Below are 17,108 nucleotides of genomic sequence, written 5' to 3'. Positions count from 1 at the left end.
ATATACCAGTGGCACTTTCTTCAATGATTTACTGGCTTCAGAGACTAGAGAATGGAAGTAGTGCTAACAACAATCTGTTCTCTTGGAAAGGAGGTCACTTTGGGTCTACTCTACAAGGATGTAGTTCCAGAGTTTGCCAGAAGCTTAGATAAGGCAACTCTGGCAAATGGTTGTGGGTTTATCCTTCAGTAACTTTGCAATCTGTTGCCCAGCTCTATGCATCAACTTTATTCAGTGTGTATTTCCACCTCCTTTTATTAGACTTATTACTGCAGTAGCTGTCCAGTTCCGGGGCAAGGACACAGCTGATGGCAGTGAGAATTTTTGGCCTTTTGCACAAAGACTAAAACTGTTCATGTTCATGTTCTCATGTTCACTGAGGGCACCCTTAGACTCTTTGTAGATATCAGAGACATTGGCTCTTTGCTGCTATAAACCACTAGTTATTTCTCTATAACAGTCCTTTATGTCCCCAGAATCAATGCCTTCTTCCTCCTCCTTCTCTTTCTTTCAGTTTACATCCTAGTCCTCTTCATTGCTGTCAGATCCCTAGCTATTCATGTTCCAGGACAACTTGAGGAACAGCTAAACTGCAGGTCAGAAAGGTAGTGTCTTTTCCTTGCCCCTGCCCCAATTTTTACCAATTTCTCAAATACATTAATCTTTCTGTTATCTGCGATTCTTGAACATCTGTTAGGAAGTTGTCACTCTGTGTCACTCTCTGCCATATGATTTCCAACCAGAGCCTCAACTCCTTGATGACCGAACTCACATGAACCAGAACAGGAGGTGAGATTGGGGCACAGTGATAGAGGCATTAGGCTAATACCAATATGAGCCAGTGCTGCTTCCCCATGATGCTTTTTGAGTGGGGACACAAGCTTTTATGACGATGATTCCTATACCATCTTCCTGTCCCTTAGATTGAGGAAAACTGAATGGCAGAGATCATGTCCTCTCATAGCTTTTTCTCTCATATTCTGCCTTAGACCCTCCTCAATAAACACATATTGAATTGAATAATGAAGATTCTTACTATATAATCCAAAATCCTTTTTGACTCTCATAATGGTAGAATTATATAGCTGGAAGGAACTTCAGAGACTTAAAATTCCTCATGATTTAGTAAATGACAAAATTGAGACCCAGAGCAGTTAAATATCCTGCCCAAGTTATATAGCTGTTTGGTTGCTAAAGCTGGCACTGGAAGCCTGGTCTCTAGGCTCCTGGTTTGATGCCCCTCATAAAGATAGAACCTTTTAGTTAACAGAGACTTTGCATTTCATCATCTACCAACCTTCACAGAAATAGACTGCACTGAAGCATCACCAAAACAAACTTACCAAGTGCAATGCAGTTAGCCCAAATACCTCCCAATATTTGCATGCTTTCTAGATAGTTACCTCATAACTGCAAAGTAGACCTAAGTTTTTTAGGAGACTTGAAAGATATTTAAAGATATTGAGGACTCATTGAAAGGATTTGCCTTGGGTATTTTTCAGCTTATCGTCATGATTGTCATCATTATGTTGTTATAACTCAGAGTTTGGAGGGTTATTCTTAAACTTCTTTTTGTAGAGAAGCTTGGAACAATAAAAAATGTTAGTTAACAATATGAATCACACAGAGTCATCCGGAAAGTATCCTGAAATACTCAGAAAAGTTTTTTAAGGGACCCAGTTGCTAAAAAATCTGTGATTCCAGAGCAAAGTGAGTGTCTCTTTGCATGTTGTGGGAGTGAGAAAGAGAAGGCAGGAAAATGAAAGTTACTGTGGGAGAGAGTCACTATCCTTTGAGTAATGAAATGAGAAAGAAGGAAAGCAGAGAAAAAAGCCTAGAACTATCAATGTATCAGCAGAGACTGAGAGAGAGAGTCAAATCTGAAAATCAGCAAGCTCATGGTTGTTATCTCCTTTCCCTTCAAACTGAAAATAAGGTGATAAAGAAACTCTGCTCAGAGCTAGATAAGTGGAAACTCTGGAAAATAAATTACTGAATTTTTCACTATCATTTATCTAAATGTAAACATAAGTCAACCCCTGCAAATAAACCTGGATGTTGTCTCTGCTTGTGAAAGTTCAGGCTGAGAAACACAGCATTACAGAAACTGTTAGTCTTGATAAATCTGTCAAGCAACATGCTTCTACTTTTGAAATGCCAGTGTGCTCATGTAGATGAGACACAGTTGCTTCAGCAAACCTTTCTCCTAAAATATTGGTCTTTGTGATCTTGATAAAACTTTGTCAATGACCAAACAAGATGGCAAATGGCGCTGGGTTTTAACAAGGCTGTGTGATGCAATGGGGAAGGTCTTGGCCAGGGAAGTGGATGGATCTGAGCTCTGCTCATGTTTCATCTTCTTACATGCTGTGTCTTGGACAAATCATGTGACCTGCCCATTTTCTGACCATGGCATGATATGGAATAGATGACCTCAAGATCTCTTCTGGTTCTAACATTCTATGATGCTTTCTTCTGTGCCTTTCCTGTGGCTTGTGGGAAAATCTGATCCGTATCTAAAAAACCAGACTCCTGCAGTCTTGGAACCTAATTTGGTTCTTTGGCAATTCAGCTGGTCTCAAAACTCCTTTTAACTTCACGGAGCCACTTCTTCATTCCTAAATTGCTAAACTGTGTACTCTTTGTTTTAACAGATGGGAAAATCTATTCATATAAGCAAGTCCCTTCTAATGGATGAGCCAATTAGTGCGTTATCTTCCTAAATGGGAGAAATATGCCTTGTCCAGCTAAGATGTAATGCTGGGAACTCAAAGACAGTAGTGTAGGTGTGTGTGTGCGTGTGCGTGTGTGTTGCTTGTAAGGGAGAACAAACGTACAACTAATCCAGGTAGTTATATCAAGTGTTACTGTAACATTTGAAGAAAGTTCTTTTTCTAAGCCAAGGATGAAAGTTAACCAGCAAGCCCTTGTAAGACTCAAGTTGCAGAGACTCATTCAAATGAGCTCATTTAAGTAGGCTTAATACTTTATTTTGAGGAGCACTCCTAACCACTTCTGGTTTGGCACCTCTTGATATGAATCCATTTTTGCTGAAATAAACTCTTAAATTTTTAAAATATGTCAGCAGTTTATCTTTTAAAAATAAACTCTTAAAATGTTTAATATGCCAGCAGTTTAACTTCTAAAGTTCTAATGTCAGAGGAGGGAATCAAAGATGACTCCCAACATACCCAGGAGCAATGAGCAACCAGCCATAGGTACCTGCTGAAACCCTAGAGCTCATTGCTTTTTCTCTGCCTCTAGGGGTCATGGGAAAGTCCCTCTTGAATCTTGGATCTTAGTTCCTAGCTCTGCAGCTTTTGTATTACCAGCTTTCAGACTATTTGAGCATTTATTTTCCTAGACTAGGTCCAGAAATTGGCAGGACTTGGATTAGAACTTAGAAACTGGACTGGGCCTGGAGTTAGCCTGGACTCCAGGATAGACTAGGTTTGAAGCTGGACTGAGTCTGGGGATAGACTGGGTCCAACTTAAACTGGGCTGGCTCCAGGGTGAGGCCTTAGGTGACTAGAGTTTTGTTTTAAGACTGAGTAAGTAGGTTAAGTTTGCCAAAGATAATCTTGAATTACAGCAACCACACTGGAGAGCTTTTAACCTAGATAAACTTATCCATGTATGAGGTACCCTAGAAAAAAAGGGGTCTCAGCCAGGCACACACTATAAAGGGAATACAGAAAGTTATTTTTTCCCTTCTGTGGTTTCTGGTGACCAGAATGAGACTTGCTGGGACAACCCACTCACTAGAGCCTGTAGGCAGCATCCAGGGAAAATGAGCAGAAGCCAGCTAAGCGTGAGAATTCTTAGCAAAGTCAGCTCTCCCAAATCTCTATCTGTACTGCCTGGCTAAGAGAGGAAGGTAAAAATTTGCATTGTCCCTTCCTTTCCAAATCAGATTAGCAGGAAAAAATACTGATTATCAATCATTTTTCCCCAGGGACAGCTATTGCTTCTTGCTTCTCTCATTTGTGTCCTAAGAACTGTTTGGGCAATGACCAGTTTGAGAACCTCCAAAGTATGACTGGACAGAAATGTGAGTAGCACCCCATTTACAGTTAGGGTCCTGTCACCTGTTGCTAGCTCTCAGGGAAATTGTCTAACTCTTTCTTCCTTTTAGTTATCTTTGGAAGTGACTCTTTGGAGGGTAGTATCTTTTGCACCCTATTTGGGAACCCCTCTTCTGTCCATAGGGTTGTTCAATAAAGCCAGAAACATTTACCGTTTGTTCTAGCTAAAACCTGGCAAGATATTTGAAAGAATTTTTTTAAAGTAGCTCTGTGGTCAGAAGTTGGCCAAATTAGAAGCTGATACTCAAAGCCTCTTAGGAAATTTTTGAAGGTCTTCTCCTCTAAGCTAAAATGAAACTATGTACCTAGAGAGAAAGAAAAACATTTTGAAATTTCATTTTGGAAGGATTTACTAAAATATTCCAAGAAACATAGCTCTAAATCTAGAACATAGGCATCTCTTGACTCCCATCCTAGTTGAATTTCTTAGTTCTTCTTTAGTTCCTTGGTTGCTTCCCCAGTTCTTCCTGATATAAAGAAGCAGAGGATAATGTAGTTGGATGGGTCAGATATCATTTAGGTTTGCACCCCATTCTTTGAAGGACTTAACTGTACTTGTCTTACAAGTGGAGACTTTACAAGAACAGAAATGAAGTTCTAGAAACGATGAAAAACCCACCTATCCTTTCTACCAACTCCAAAACCTTCCCCAATCATCTCAAAAGACTTATAGACAGTATAAAAGACATGGACTTAAGGAACAAAAGTCCTTCTTGGAGAAACATCCTTTCTCTGTGACTTTGAGATGTAAATGTTCTACTTGCTCTTCTCTTAATTTGGATATTAGGTGGAAGAGAAATCTTAAAAATTGTTTCCATAAATATTAGTAAAAGCTTTAGCCATCTGAGGAGGTAACCTTAACTTTTCTATCAGTCAGAAACACAATTTGGGTTCAATTATTCTTTTTTAAACTATTGAGTTTTACGTTATCATACCTGTGTCATGACTAAAATTTTAAAACAAAAGCTATAAGATCTCTGTGTATATCTGTATGTTTATGTATGTATGTTGCAAACATGTGATATTTTTCTACTTCAGAATGGTTTGGCCAGGATTAATTTGTAAAGAGCTCTACTTAATTGGCTTAAAGACAAAGAAACATTTATATTAATCAAGTATACTCTCAGAAATATGGAAATTAACCCAATTGTTTTTTAAGGTCACGTGATTTAGGATAATCTTAGGGAAAGGATAGCTAGTTAAAGTTTGTTTAATTAAAATAGGCATGTCTTTAGGGTTATCAGTATTAAATATGATACTTTTATTTATAATACTTTTATTTTACCTAACTCTACTAAAAATCAAATAAGATAATGTTATCTCTGTTATAAAATTTGCCAGTAAGAAACATAACTTAAGATAATGATTAGCTGTTTCATGTCTTACGAAGTTTCCATGAGTAATCTAAACAGTTGCTAAGAAGTAAAGTAACTAGATGTGAGTAAGATGAAAGTTTATATCCTAGAAGACAAATCTCAAAAGATTTGTCTCTTACCTTGTAAAAGAGAGATGTTAAATTGATTAGGTTTATTTGATAGATTAAATTATGTGGGAAGCATTGCCAAATAAGAAGTGATGATAAGCCTTTTTAGATTATATCTGAATGGATATATGTTACTAATATAGGCATTACAGAAAGTGTTTTAAGTTTCTAGAGATTTGTCAATACTCTCATTGTCCAATTATTATCTTAGATTGTTATTTTTTAAAGATTTATTCATTTATTTATTTAGAGAGAGCTCATATGAGTGGGCGAGGGAGAAAGAGAGAGAGAGAATCTCGAGCAGACTCCCCTCTGAGCAGGAAGCCCAATGTGGGAATTGATCCCACAACCCATGAGATCATGACCTGAGCCAAAATTACAAAACCAAAATTATGCTTAACCGACTGAGCAACCCACAAGCCCCTATCCTAAATTATTGTGTGCTGTAGAAATAACTACATTTCCCTATCAAATGAATTCTCATCAAATCTTTAACTGTGTGCATTTTAGTCTTTTTATCATTTCCAGACAGTTATTCTGATGCCTATTTAAAGGTTCTTCATCTTTAGAGAGATTCATGGAAAGGGTTCTGAAACATACTCTAGAATATAGGTTTCTGATAACTTTAAGATTATAAAACTGATCTGGGTAAGAATTTCCAGGACTAAGAGAAAAAATATTCAAGCAAAACAAGAATTAATAATATGAGATTGCATGAATTGATGAGAATGATTCTAATATTTTTTACAACTTTTTCTTCAAAACATTGCTTGATCCTTAATGTTTTATTTTTTTCAGGTTTAAGGAAAACTTTTTCTCTCATGCTACCTATGTCTCAGAGCAATTTTATAAAGTGTATTTCTGTAAAAAGAATTGAAAAATTTATTTTTTCTCCCTACCTGATCCCTCCAGAATTTAGAAACTTACTGAGTATTCTTATTTTCATGACAATATTATCATTTGCATAAATTCAATAAGAATCTATTCTGTTAGTATTTTGATAAGAATTACATTGAATCTGCAAATTGCTCTGGGGAGTACATGTTAGTAATACTAATTTTTATAATCCATGAACATGGTATATCTTTCCATTTATTTGTGTTATTTTAAAATTTTTTTCATTAATGTCTTATAGTTTTCAGAGCACAGATCTTTCTTGGTCAAATTTTTCCTAGTTGTTTTATTTTTTTGGATGCAATTATAAAGGGGATTGTTTTCTTAATTTCTCTTTCTGCTACTTCATTATTAGTGTATAGAAATGCAGTGGATTTCTGTATATTAATTTTATATCCTGCAACCTTTCTGAATTCAATTATTATTTCTAATAGCTTTTTGATGGAGTCTTCAGGGTTCTCTATATATATCACATCATCTACAAATATTACCAGTTTTACTTCCTCCGTCCCAAATTAGGTTTTATTTATTTATTTATTTATTTATTTATTTATTTATTACTGTTTGATTGCTATGGATGGGACTTCTAGTTCAGGCAAAATAATATGTTCCAGTACTGGAAACATGTTGAATAAAAGTGGCAAGAGTTGTCTTGTTCCTGATGTTAGGGAAACTGCATTAACATTAAAAACCTTTGCACAGGGTAGCTCCGGTGGCTCATTGGTTTAGCGCCGGCTTGAGTCCAGGGCAGGATCCTGGAGACCTGGGTTCGAGTCCCACGTCGGGCTCCCTGCATGGAGCCTGTTTCTCCTTCTGCCTGTGTCTCTGCCTTTCTCTCTCTGTGCCTTTCATGAATAAATAAATAAAATATTAAAAAAAGAGAAGAAATATTAAAAAATAAAACACAAAAAAACCTTTGCACAGTGAGGGAACCACCAGTAAAAGGGTAACCTACTGAATGGGAAAAAATATTTGTAAAAGATATATCCAGTAAGAGGCTAATATTAAAATTATATAAAGAAGTAATACAACTTAACACCCCCCCCCCAAAAAAAAAAAAACCCAACAAATAATCTTAAAAATGGGTGGAGGACCAAATAAGCTTTTTTCCAAAGAAGATATACAGATGGCCAAGAGACACATGAAGAGATGCTCAATATCACTAATAATCAGGGAAATGCAAATCAAACCACAATGAGATATCACCTCGTACCTATCAGAATGATGAGTAGCAAAAAAAGAAAGAGAGAGAGAGAGACAGAGAGACAGAGAGAAATAACAAGTGTTAACACAAGTGTGGAGAAAAGGAAACCCTTGTACACTGTTGGTGGGAATGTAAATTGGTGTGGCCACTGTGGAAAAGGTATGGAAGTTCCTTAAAAAGGTAGAAAAAGAGAAATATTATATGACCCCCTAATTCCACTTCTAGGTGGGATTTGGTATTTTGGTATTTCTTTGGTATTTACTCAAAGAAAATAAAACACTAATTTGAAACAATACATGTACTCCTGTCTGTATTATTTACAATAGCCAAGATATGGAAAAAATCTAAGTGTTCATAGATAGGTGACTGGATAAAGAAGATGTGGTATGTATGTATGTATGTATATGTAGACACACACACACACACACACACACTAGAATGTTACTCAGGTATAAGAAAAGAACGAAATCTTGCCATCCACAACATGGTTAGACCTAGAGGTATTATGCTAGGTGACATAAGTCAGACAAAGACAAATACCATATGATTTCACTTATATGTGGAACCTAAAACACCAAAACAAATGAACAAAAATCAATAAAACAGAAATACACTCATGAATACAGAGAACAAACTGGTGGTTGCCAGTGGGAAAGGAGCTGAGGGAATTGATAAAATAAGTGAAGGGGATTAAGAGGTACAAACTTCCAGCTATAAAACAAATAAGTCATGGGAATAAAAAGTGTAACTTAGGGAATGCAATTCAATAATATAGTAACAATATTTCATGTTGACACATGATAGCTACACTTATTATAGTATTTCATAATGCATATAATTATTAAATCACTATGTTGTATACCTAAAACTAATATTGTATGCTAACTATGAAAGTAACTATACTTTCAATAAAAATCTATTCTCTTTATAACAAGACCCAATTGGAAACATTGGTTATATTACCAAGGCTTTTATTTGAATTTCATGTTTGAGAATATGCATAAAATCTGTTATGACCAGGTGGGTTTAAGGAATTAAGATCGACCTTATGGAGCCAATACAATCTCTTAGAAAACCTGGCCTGGTACCTTTCTTACAAGGCTCCCAGCAGCCTTACCAGGTGAGTAAGGAAGGTCACTTCCTGAAAGACTGAGGCACCTCAGGATATCTTCAGGACCTCTAGAAAAGAGAAATTCACCCAAATCTATAGATATTCCAGGTCAAGTCTGATGGTGTGTTCTTGGCATTGCTTCTTAGCCTGAAAAGGCTTTTATTTTTATTTTTAAATTTTTTTAAATATTTATTTTATTTTTAGAGGGAGACTGTGAGTGAAAAGTGGGGAGGGAAGGGGAGCCTGGGTGGCTCAGCAGTTTAGTGCTGCCTTCAGCCCGCAGGTGTGGTCCTGGAGACCCGGGATCGAGTCCCACATCAGACTCCCTGCATGGAATGGAGTCTGCTTCTCTCTCTGCCTGTGTCTGTGCTTCTCTCTCTCTCTCTCTCGAATAAATAAATAAAATCTTTTTAAAAAGAGGGGGAGGGAAGGAGTTAGAGGGAAAGAGAGAATCCCAAGCAGACTCCTTTCTGAGCAGGGAACCCAATGTGGGGCTCGAACCCAAAATTCTGAGATTATGACCTGAGCTGAAATCAAGAGTTGGCCACTTAACTACTGAGGCTTCCAGGTGACCTGCCTGAAAAAGCTTTTAAAATATGGGTGTATTATTTCTTATAAAAGTTTCAGTAAAGCAGATTTTATTATTTTTATTATTTATTATTATTATTTTAAAGATTTTATTTATTTATTAATGAAAGAGAGACAGAGACATAGGCAGAGGGAGATACAGGCTCCCTGCAGGTAGCCTGATGAAGGACTCAATCCCAGGACTCCAGGTTCATGCCCTGAGCTGAAGGCAGATTCTCAACCACCGTGCTATCCAGGCATCCCAATAAGGCAGATCTTAAAAGATCTTATATGGTCAACTGCTATTCTTGCTGCACTTATATAAGTAATCGGAACAAATTTAATGAGACTAATTTTGCAAACAAATTAGCTTTACTGTGATTATTTTTGATAGAAATGAGAGTGATTGTAGAAGAAAAAAATTAGTAGAAAATTATAATGCAATTTTGTAGATATCAGTTTCTAGTTCTGTTGATTATCTTTGAGGTTTTGTAAACCAAATCTGTAAACCAAACTGGATCCTGAACTCTTCTAGTTTACTTGAATATCTGGCTAAACTTTACAAACTAACATTTCCAATTTTGTCCCAATCTTCTGATTTGAAATCACTAAAAACAAAGCCTGTCCTCAAACCTCTTTGGAAGGGACCATACCAGGTCTTCCTCACTACGAAGATGGCAGTCAAACTTCAGGGCTCTGAACCCGGGGTCTACTTCCCCCAACTAAAAATGGCTCTTGCAGACTGTTAGAACTGCACATCAGCTGGAGATCTAAAAATTACCTTGGAAGGTTCCTCTCCAGAAGCAGATAGCTTCTTGTAGTGGATAGCTCTTTCAGGATCATGGATGGAGATCTTCATCTCCACAGGCTCCTGGCTGGCTCAGTTGGTTAAGCATCTACCTTTGGCTCAGGTCATGATCCTAGGGTCCTGGAATCAAGCCCTGTGTTGAGCTCCCTGCTCAGCAGGAGTCTGCTTCTCCATCTCCCTTTGCCCCTCCTCCTCACTCATGTTCTCTCTCTAGCTTTCTCTCTCTCAAGTAAACAAATAGAATCTTTAAAAAAAATTTTTAAAAGGCCTTTATCACTAATATGAAAACTTTATTCCTTTTGTGTTTTGCTACTTGCTTTTTCTCTTTGTTAATGCATGAAAAGGCAATGCTTTTTAACCTCTCAGTTATTCTTGAAACTGCTGCTAAAGCAATAGCTTCTCAACAAAAGTCACTAGATTTTCCTGCTAGGGCAGTTTTAGATAATAGTATTGCTTTAGATTACTTAGTGACTGAACAGGGAGGAGTCTGTGCCATAGCAAATACTCCTACTATAACTGTATCAACACCTCTGGTATTATAGCAAATATAAGAAATCAATAAGCGAGCCACTTGGCTATAAAATAAGTTGATGCCCCTTCAAGTATATCCTTTGATTTGATACCAACTGGTTTGATTTGTGGTGGCCATGGGGATACTCTAGTGTCTTGTTGTTATCTTCTTGATAGATATTGTAGTCTCTGTGGTGTACTTTGTTGTCTCAGAGGTCTTAAATATATATTCATAGCCATCAGCAGTTCATGAGATGATCTGACTCTGCTTGGAGAAACAGAAATAAGAAGAACAGCAACATGAACAGCAAAAACAATTCTACACAGATCTGACATGATCTATGAGTTTACAATAAGACAAGAGCAACTTAACTCTGGGGGTGATTGAGAGTGGTGCCAATATCAAACGGTTGGTCAATCTCTCACCAAGTGGGGGCAATTATTTAATTAATTAAGCAAGGAGGCCAGCAGACTGAGGAGGATCTAATGCTGTGGTAACCTATGGAAGCAAACCAAAATCTAAGCTGGTAAATGCCTCAAGTTTATAAAATCAGAACACTAAGGACAACCAATCACAAACAGCCAACTAGGCTTTAAGCTATAGCCACCAGTAATTGTCTTACTTTGCTTTTGTTTTTTCTGTATAAAAGTCTTTCTCCGAGCTCCTGTTGGTGGAACAGTCCTAACCACTTCTGGTACTTCTGAGTTGAATCAATTTTTGCTCAGATAAACACTTTTTTTTTTTTTAAATTAAAGATTTTTATTTATTTATTCATGAGAGAGAGACAGAGACAGAGACAGAGACAGAGACAGAGACTGAGGCAGAGGGGAAAGCAGGCTTCCTGCAAGGAGCCTGCTATGGTACTTGATCCTGGATCCCAGGATCACACCCTGAAGGGAAGCCAGGTGCTCAACCACTGAGCCACCCAGCCATCCCACTCAGATAAACTCTTAAAATAAAATTTATAAAGTATGTTGAATAATAGGAAGAATATTAACCAATTTATTAACTAATTTATAATAATGGATGAAGGTGGCAATAGAGGAAATACAGACACTTATGTAGGATGTGAGATAAATAAATAAATCAAAATTTCTGATCATGATTTCATTTTATCCACATAATAACATTATGAGGTAGGCTGGCTGGGGCTATCTCCATTTTATAAATGAGAAGACAGAAGTTTAGAGAGGATGTGGTTTGTAGAGGTAAGTACAGCATTCTATCTGTACTTTGATATCTTTTTTCAGTCGTTAGAAATGGAGAGTTAGATTCTAGTCCAACTACCTGGACTAGAAGGTTTGAGGTTATGCAATATGGTTTTCCTGAGTTTCTCAAGAGCCTTTAGCTCTGTGTTCTTGACTCTTAAATAGGGTGTGGCTTAGTTCATCCCAACCAACTGCCATAGCAATCTCAAACATTTTGTAATGTTGGCACTAACAAAAGCCCCCATTTCTGCAGAGAGCAGAAGCTTTTCAAGCTAGCCCAGTCTCGCCAGGGCTAATCAACTACTACACAGTGGGGAGAGATTCCTGAGATGGGGTCCAGACAAATGAGCCTGGAATTTTTACTCTGACCACAGATGGATCTTTCTTTCTGCAACTCACTCTTCTTTATGAAAGTCTTGAGATTTTCCGACCACCACACCAAATGCAGCACAAACACAGTTTTTAAATCATGGGGAAAATGTCCACTTGCAAGATTTCCCCTCCCAGATTTGGATTTGGGACAATGATGTCTATTTTTATTAACATCTGATGGCTCTTATGTGAATCTCTCCAGCCTCTTTTGTCTTTCAGTCTCTTCTTGCATAAGGCTGTACAGGACATATCCAGGTGCAAACTGCTTCCAACGAACTTGGAGCAGCTGAATTGTCAGTGTAAAGACTGCAGAACTTCCATAAAGTGAAGTTAATGGTAAATCTGAAGTTGCTTGTCAAATGTGAACCAAATGAAAAGCTTAGGTAGAATGTATAAAACACAAGATCCATCCGGTTTTACAAAACAAATCAGACCATCAGCAACAATCTAGATTTGGGGATTTCAGCAGTTGGAAACTATTTGGGAAGGAAAATGGTTTAATAACGTTCCTAATTTTTTTTTAAAGGTCTTATTTATTACTCATGAGAGAGAGAGAGAGGCAGAGACACAGGCAGAGGGAGAAGCAGGCTCCACGCAGGGGGGACTCCAGGATCCTGGGACTCCAGGATCACGCCCTGGGCTGAAGGTGGCGCTAAACCGCTGAGCCACCCAGGCAGGGATCCCCCCCTCCCCCCGCCCCCTTCCTAAATTTTGTTTGTAAAAGTGAAGAAGAAAGTGGTGTGTAGAACGCAGAGTGAGCTGTAGTCAAGGGTCTCAGATACCAGCCTAGGCTGTGCTGAGGGAGCTAAGTTAAATTCTTCATGTAAGTATTTTTGGTGATAATATGAAGGTTTTTGATCAGGTGATCACTGCAGTCTCCTTTAATTCAATGATGTTGTGAAATTCATAACAGGAAAACCAAGCCAGCTTGTGACCATATTTTCTCCTTAACCTGATTGCAACTTCTGAGATCATTAGTAAAACCCAATTAGCTGGTGTTGAGGTTATTCACAGTGTATTCTGATCACCCCGGACATCCTGTTTTGTTCTTTTAATCTCCTCTTCTATCCCCTCCCTCCCCCCCCCCCCCCCCCCCCCCCCCCCGCCTCCCTGAGGAATTTGAGATTCATACCTGACACGCTTCATAAACTGGATATTCAGAGAAGTGATATATATTTAAAAACTGGAATCACCTTTAAACATTTTGCAAACGTATATTTAATTCTAGGAGATGAAAAATCAATCTGATTTATATTTTCCTCTGTATAACACTTTACATGCATCAAAAAATGCTTGTTGGAGCTGGAAAGAAAAGGTAGACAAGAGCTATATTTATGTGCTTATCTTGCCTTTGAATTAACTCCCCTCCCCCCACATTTTGCCTGAGCCCTTTGGTTGCCATAGAAACTGGAATGGCCTCCAACTGAGATTCTTGTGAGACTTAATTGCATTCCGAATTTCATAAACTCTCTATTAACCTTTGCCTGACAGATATATGTGATGCAAAACGAGTTAGGTTAACAGTTTAAAGTGATGTATACATTCAGGTTTCATGTACTTAAAGTTCTCTTTCAGTCAATTAAACATACTTATAATAATTGTAATAGTGTTACTATTGATGTTTTTCTTCCTTTTTAGAAAATACCAGATTTAATATATATGTACCTAAGAGATAAGGATATTTCTAAGGGAAGATTGGGAGTGGAAGCTGAATATATCTGTATGTTTGAATATATTCAGATATGCTATGTTGAGATCTATATCTCTCTCTTTATAATGTATACCTGTGCCTGTGTTGGGTGTTGTACTTAATATTTAACCTGTGTTATTTTGCTTAATCCTCATAAAACTCATTGTCACCCGTTTTACAGTTGAGAGAACTGAGGCTTGGGGAGTTTGAGGTCCCAAAGCTAGAGTGGGTGGCAGAGCTGGGATTGGAACCCAACCTATGTGAGACCTCAGAGCTCTGAAGCCTTCCATATATATCCATTTGTATGACTCTAGAACTCACATGGGAACTGTATGTAGAGATCCAGAGAAAGTCTCCTTTTCTAGATGAATCCTTTATTCATAAGGGCAAGGGAAATGAATAAATAAGGCACAGTCCTTGCTCTCCAGGAGAATCTGGGGTAGGGGCAGGGGAGTGAATGAGTGAGAGGAGAAAACAGATGTGAAGATATAATTACAAGTTGCTAAGACTTACACGACAGATGCCACTTAGGGCAAAGCCCCAGCCTCACTACATGATCATATTCATACAGTAGCTTGAATGTAGAAAGACTGAAAAACAATTTAAACTCTATGGAAGTTTCTTTAAAAATGCCAAAGGCAATCCATTTACACAGCATAACAGAACACCTGCTTCTTTTCCCCTCTTCACAATCCCCACACTGCAGTAGCTGCAGGGGCACAGAGGTGCCCTTTCCACACTAGGCCAGCACCATTTGTCCTTTCACCGCAAGCTCCCATGAACTTGTCGATGCAGTTTTTCTTGCTGCTCTCCATGCTCTCTCAGGCTCATCTCTTTATTTGTATATTGGTTTAGCCTTTCTGATTGATTTCACTTTTCTTGTTCTTCCATTACCCAGTTTTTTGTTTTGTTTTGTTTTTTGTTTTTTCATGAAGACTTGCTTGGAAGCTGGCCAGAAGCTGAGTTTTCTCCTTAAAAGAAAAGTGGTTTAGGGAGAAGACAGCTGACACAACTCAATATCCACCTCCCCCACAACTTCCTCTTTTTTAAAGATCTTTACCATGGAGGAATAAATTGAGAGCAGTGAGAGTCAGAGAAGAGCAGGCAGTCATTTTCACCTGGGCAGTGAGAGAAAGGGATTCAAGAAGCTGATCTTGAGGGACGAGGGTATATTTTCCAGATGGTAAGTGGAGAATGTTGTGCCCAAGAGTGCGAATCCGAGCTTGGGTCCAAGTATACCCGACACAGCAGAGCAGGGACTTGGACCCCGAAGTGCGTTACAGCTGGATTTTTTATAGGCTGGTCTAGGGGATTTTCAGAAGGGGTGGAGGAATTTCTCAAGTTCTGTTTACATTCTGATATGGGGCTTTCAAGGGCATTGAGCTCTGTTCTCATTCTAATATGGGACTTTCTACCACGGGTGTGGGCTCTGTTGTCTTTCTGATATGGGATTCCCTGCCAAGGACATTCTGCAGTTTTTCCTGTAAAGTTCAGCTCTTATTCCCAGGGGCCTAGTATGGCTGTACTTGTGCTAATGCTAAACTTGAGGTGAAATGGCCTTAATTTTTCTCGGCCTCCACAGAGAAGAGGCATTCCAGGCTAAAGGAGCCTATGAAAGTTCATAGGCATGCACAGGTATGACCTATTTGAGGAATGGAGATATATATATATATGTATATATATATATATTTTTTTTTTACATAAATCTGAACTTTTTAGAAGCAACAGGAGACTATGAATTAGCCATTTTGAAAAAGCAAAGAAAGTAGAGCTAAGACGATTAAAGGAAATTTAGTGCACTCTTTTTCACTTTACTATCAAGGAAATGGAGGCCCAATAAATACATTTTAAATGAATCTTCTTATTCTATTGGACCACTTGCTTTGAGAACTTGCAGATGCTTCCCTCCACCCAGTTCAAAGGGTCCCAGGTCATGGGATCCACTACAACACTGTTGACATTCTGGCATCAAATAAGAGGATTTTTTAAAAACTGGTTTAATCCAGAAAAATTCAGAACACAGAGATCTCTTTAAACCAAATATATCTGGTTTATTGACCTATCTCAGTTTTCTATTGTTATACTTAACCCCTATCCCCACCCCTCACCATTGATTTATGTTAAATATCCCTTCCCTCCTGGATAGCAGATCTCTTAACAGCATCTTAGGGAAAGAAATCATAATTTCCTGGTAATTGATTTTTAAAAGTCTGATTTGTTTGAAGTTCTAATCTCATATCTGATTCAAAAACTTGTCCTTATCATAGTTCCTTATCATAGGGACTGTAGTATGTATGTTTGTGTTGGGGGTGGAGGGTAAGTATTACCTAATCTTTTATTCGACATCCCCCACCCTCACACTGGGGGACAGAATGAGCTCATTTAGCCTCCTCTTCTCCTTCTTCTAGGCTCTAACCCTTCATTGTGTTAGAAAAGGGAAGCAGGCAAAAGAGGACAAGAGTCTCCTATTTAACTGACTGGTTATGTTCTCTCTGTTGTTTGTTGATGCTTGTCTGGTCAACACTGACTGCCTGACCACTGTTCCTATGTCTTGTGGGGTAAGAGGCATCCAAAAGGAAGCCTCTCCAGTATCCATTCCTTGGTGTGAGAGGTGTGGCCCTGATTCAGCTCCTAATCTCCATACTCCCAGCTCCTGCTTCAGCTATTCACCTTTACCTCATATCCTGTTGTTACTCTGATTCCTTTCTATACTGAGACTCCTAAGTGGCTCCTTAAAAAAGGATTCAGGCCTATGTATCTTTAGTGATGTCTACCTGACCTACAATACCTCATACATTTTGGTATTTCAAACAGAGCAAAGCTGTTTGGAAAGGAAAGAAATTGAAGGCAAACATATTGGAAAAGAAAAAGTAAATTGTTCTATACATGCAGATGACATGATTGTCTATGTAGAAAATTCTATGTAGTCCACCAAAGGCTTGCTATAATAAATGAGTTTAACAAAGTTGTAAGATATAATGTCAATATACAAAAGATAGTCATATTTTTGTATACTAGCAATGAACAGTTGAAAATAACAATATCATTTATAATAATATCAAAAAATATAAATACTTAGGAATAAATTTGACATAAGATGTGCAAGACCTATGCACTGCAAATTAAAAAAAATTGCTGAGAAAAATTAAACGACCTAGTTAGCTGGGGAAAATAT

At 37.9% G+C, this 17,108-nt stretch overlaps 1 long non-coding RNA gene across 3 annotated transcripts; it reads right to left on the bottom strand.

The window, feature by feature from the left end:
- Positions 1 to 1,377: 1,377 nt before the first annotated feature.
- Positions 1,378 to 13,744, bottom strand: LOC112651526 (uncharacterized). Of its 3 annotated transcripts, none has more exons than XR_007410112.1 (4): positions 13,376 to 13,744; positions 10,780 to 10,927; positions 7,155 to 7,307; positions 1,378 to 1,583 (listed from the first exon to the last, which is right to left on the bottom strand). It is a non-coding gene; the product is annotated as an uncharacterized LOC112651526 (long non-coding RNA). The 3 variants fall into 3 exon arrangements; XR_007410111.1 differs by lacking the exon at positions 1,378 to 1,583 and adding an exon at positions 4,303 to 4,552 and having other exon boundaries at positions 13,376 to 13,671; XR_003130845.3 differs by lacking the exon at positions 1,378 to 1,583 and having other exon boundaries at positions 6,994 to 7,307; positions 13,376 to 13,649.
- Positions 13,745 to 17,108: the final 3,364 nt, after the last annotated feature.

This window comes from Canis lupus, chromosome 4 (assembly GCF_003254725.2).
Source record: "Canis lupus dingo isolate Sandy chromosome 4, ASM325472v2, whole genome shotgun sequence".
In the NCBI taxonomy this organism is placed as follows: Eukaryota; Metazoa; Chordata; class Mammalia; order Carnivora; family Canidae; genus Canis; species Canis lupus.
Note: the sequence above shows the minus strand (reverse complement) of the source record. Positions and strands in the feature narration are given on the sequence as shown.